Source organism: Odontesthes bonariensis, chromosome 2 (assembly GCF_027942865.1).
Source record: "Odontesthes bonariensis isolate fOdoBon6 chromosome 2, fOdoBon6.hap1, whole genome shotgun sequence".
NCBI lineage: Eukaryota > Metazoa > Chordata > Actinopteri > Atheriniformes > Atherinopsidae > Odontesthes > Odontesthes bonariensis.
Genome location: NC_134507.1, coordinates 27,407,658 through 27,411,847, shown reverse-complemented (window position 1 = coordinate 27,411,847; position 4,190 = coordinate 27,407,658). Strand labels below are relative to the sequence as shown.

General features: G+C 41.0%; 1 protein-coding gene across 5 annotated transcripts in view; it reads left to right on the top strand.

Moving 5' to 3' along the window:
* Positions 1–2,060: 2,060 nt before the first annotated feature.
* The window catches only part of itsn1 (intersectin 1 (SH3 domain protein)), a 63,116-nt gene continuing 60,986 nt past the window's right edge, over positions 2,061–4,190 (top strand). For all 5 annotated transcript variants that reach the window (XM_075480825.1, XM_075480852.1, XM_075480844.1 and 2 more), the window contains exon 1: positions 2,061–2,220. The gene's annotated coding sequence lies outside the window, so the exon portion shown is untranslated. The remainder of the gene's footprint in view (positions 2,221–4,190) is intronic.

Sequence of the window (4,190 nt, the reverse complement as noted above, 5' to 3'; positions counted from 1 at the left end):
CTGTTTAATGGCGGTTGGCAAGCAACTGATTGGTGTGCATTACCGCCACCTTCTGAAATGGAGTGTGGGTCTGGATTAGTAACTCTACTCTAAAAAAAAAATAAAAAAAAATAAAAAATAATAATAATAAAAAAATAAATAAAAAATAAAACAAACAAACAAACGGAAAAACAAACAAACAAAAAAACAACGGGTTCTGCGGTCTATAGTCTCCATAGGAGACCAGTGTCCCATATAAAATTAAAGGGGAACTCCGGGGCATTTGAAGCGCATTTCCATTGCTAGAGGTTGTCAAATACTGATAGTAGGACACAGACAGGTGCAAATCTGCGCTCCCTGTGTGGAGATCGCGCTGTTCGCACAGCCTGTCATGCTAGGCTAATACGTGGTGGCTAGGGGCAAGCGCTAACCCTTCCACGTAAAACAACAACTTGCACACTGCAGAAACGTCACACCACTTTATAAACCATCCGACAATAAAGTCAATACATGCCCAGTAATATTGTTGTAATGTTTTAAATACTTGAACGCAGTTTTTCTAGAGAAGATAATTGTTTTGTATATGGGATTATCGTCCATCGACTCTTTTGGGCTCTCACATGCGCGAGCGTACAACTAACCGGTGAGTTACATGCTGTTTATAAAGTTGTTTTGTAACGTCCCCATGCCAGTAATGTGAGAACCATGCATATGATTTTGATGGTAAGGCTTGTGACTTTATTGTTGGATGGTTTATAAAGTGGTGTGACGTTTCTGCTGTGTGCAAGTTGTTGTTTTACGTGGAAGGGTTAGCCTTTGCCCCTAGCCACCACGTATTAGCCTTGCATGACAGGCTGCGCGAACAGCGCGATCTCCACACAGGGAGCGCAGATTTGCACCTCTGTGTCCTACTATCAGTATTTGACAACCTCTAGCAATGGAAATGCGCTTCAAATGCCCCGGAGTTCCCCTTTAAACAGGTGAATAAAACATGGCTCTCCTGTCTGCCTTAGGAGTATGTCACTTAGCTTTAGGGGTACTTTCTCTCCTTCAAGGCATCTGACTAGCTCCTGTCTTTCATGCTGATATTTAGCACAGGATTCTATGGCATGTTCAGGGGTTTCTAGAGTGTCACAGTCTCTGCATTTCCCATCAGCATGTTTCTTCAATAAAAACAATGTACAATTCAGACCTGTGTGGCCCACCCTCATCCTTGAAACCATGTCTTCTTCCTGCGTACTTCTGTGTGTAATTCTGCCCAATCCCACTGTTTTGTGAATGTTATACAGGTGTCTACCAGTTTGTCCATTGTCCCACATTTGCTGCCACTTTTGCATCGTTTTGTTTTTGATGATGTCAGCTGACCTCTTCTTCTTCTTCTTCTTCGCTGTTTAAAATAAATCTTCTCCAACGGCGCCCTCTACTGGCTGTTATACATTAAAGCGCTAATCAATGACATCAAGAGTGAATTCACAAGAGAAAAAGTTGGCATTTTCACGAATACTTATTCCCTACAGTTTAAAAACATCTGTTTATTTATATAACAAAAAAATGATATAAAGAGAGACAAAACTTGTGTCTGACAGAGCTGCGCTAACGAGTTAAACACTCCAGACATGCATTATTCAGTGATGTTTCATCATATTTCAGTTTCGAGGTGTGCCTGCAATCTGGGTGTGATTTTGTGTTAAAGTTTTACTCCACAAGTGCCGTTTCATATGATCCAAACTCCATGCCTGAATGCGTTGCTTGCAAATTCTGTTATTTTGTTCAAAGTCTTCGCTTTCATATCTTCAAAATAAATAGTGTGTTAAATGTATAGGCTTGTGCCTAGAAAAAAATATATTATTATCATAAAGAAACTATAGGTATGCCTTTTTTGTTTTGTGGCGTGTATTTAGCATGTATTAAAAACTGGATTTTTAGTAATGAAACAGCAGCTAACAGGAGCGCCACTAATTTACTTCACAGCGTCTTGGTGTTCCCAATCGTGAATACTGCTCTCGCGAGATTAAATCAAGCACCATAACCATTGATGACATCTCGCGAGATACGAGCAACGTTACCCCATTTTCCAGCTGTCCCTCAGTCGGTCGGGATTTCTGAACCACGGGAGAATCACCGGAAAGGGCTTTGGTGATAAACCATCACAATTTGGGAGACGATATCACATTATATGGTTACATAAACACACAACGAGCTACTTCATCCACCATTTAACGACGGAAGCTGAACTATGAGGTAAGAGCAGAGTTTAGTGTGGGTGATGTGAAAGAATGTCCCTGAGCGGGCTTACGAGCTGACGTTAGCTTCCCACTGGTTAGCCGACAAGCTAGCTCCAGTGATAAATAACGGTAATGGCTAACTGGTTATTTTTTACGTGATGTAGCTTGCAAGCGTCAGCCTGAAACCGTTCAGGTTTGGTCTGAAATGTCTGTTCAACACGAGCGGGGCAACGAGGAACCGGAGGACGGTGCAATCTGATCTTTACTCACAGTTAGCCAAAATGCTACTGTGAAATCACTGCATCTGCACTCCCTTTGACCTAACGTTAACATTCATCGTTGTCACTTGCGGTTAACCTTGCCGATAGTCAGGTCCGTTGAGAAGAATGGGATGAATAGAAAAGGTTGTTCTGGAGTGTTGGGACAGGGATTGAGTGTTAGGGTGGAGATGGACTCTGCTAGTCAAGCGTTTGCTCACATTAATCCTGATGTCAGTCACAGCTGCCCTACCTGCTCGACCAAAAACACAACCCCCTGAGAGCCTCACTGTCTGTTTGGAACCACAAAGCGCCCTGTGGGTGTTCATCATCTGCAAAGTCCAGCAGAAATGACGTAGGAAGTGAGGATGGATTGCCAAACAGATCCTTCCTGTTACTGTAAACGCTTTTTTTTTTCCAGTGAGCTCGGCTCACTTTCCCCGCATTAGCGGAGACGCAACTTCAGTGTTTTGATGGACAAAGCGTGCGATGCTCCCATCAGTGAGGACTGATTTCCATGGTAACGTGGATGCTGACCTCTTGAAGGTGGGAGGACTGCAGATGAAAACACTTTCAGTAATGTTGGATGCCGTTTCCTGAGCCCCATTTTTTTGGTTAACACGTTCACAAACAAAAACACACGTGTGTCAGGAGACCAGCTGAACACAGTGTTGCTTAACTGTAATTCATTCTGCGTGTGGATTCTCTGGAATACCGTTTTATATGTTTGTTAATGGATGGGAAGGAAGATAATAGGCAACAATTTCGACAATCCGTTAACTGTTACAGGTCAGTTGTGATGAAGCAGACATATATTTTCACATTTGAAGCTTTATATATTGGTTTAGCATCATAAATCGGACAAAACAGGACATTTATAAATCTCACTTTGGACTTAAAACCACTTTGGAATGTCATTACCGGATAATGATTGAGACTGGATGAAAAAACTGATGAAATTACACAAAATTAAGACAGTATGTTTGTTGTGGTTTGCAGCATGTCTAAAACCGTCTCTGTAAACAGAGAACATCCACTTTGAATTATAGATATACATTTGGTTTTGTCTGGACACACCAGTTTAAGTAATGGCAATAATAAGCTCTGTTTCTGCTCTATCTTATGCATCAGAGATCGCGGTGCCCTGATAAACCCACATTGCCAATCTCGTCCCCGGCAGCGCCGTTAGAAAGTTAAAATTTTTTTTTAGCTTTTACAGGAAATACGGTTTAAATAAAGTTCAACAAGTACAGCTGGTTTGAGGAAACGAGTGACTTAAAGATAAGAATTTCTTAATATAATTCGTTCCTGCATATCGGTCCAAGGCAGTTAGCCGTTTGATTAATTGAAGTTCATCATCCTCCATAATTCATAAAGTTATCCAACAGCAACATACTGTAAACTGTGACACATTTTACATTAATAAGGTAGCTGACCCACATTTAATAATTTACCAAATCATGACATCTATTAAATAAAACTGGTTATACAGGCTGAAAAAGAATACAAGTCTCTAAGTTTGCCTGCAAACAGCCTCCTGGACATTTTTTAATTAGCTTGTTTGTTACGGTACAGAGTGTAAAGTTGTGTAATATTCTTACATTCTGTTCATAAAAATGTTCACATCTTTTACATAATAGGCTAACATTTACATATAAAGAGGTGGTTGGTCTGCAGCTATTTCTGTGAACCGGCTCGACTGTGTCATGTATTTACCGTCACACACCCG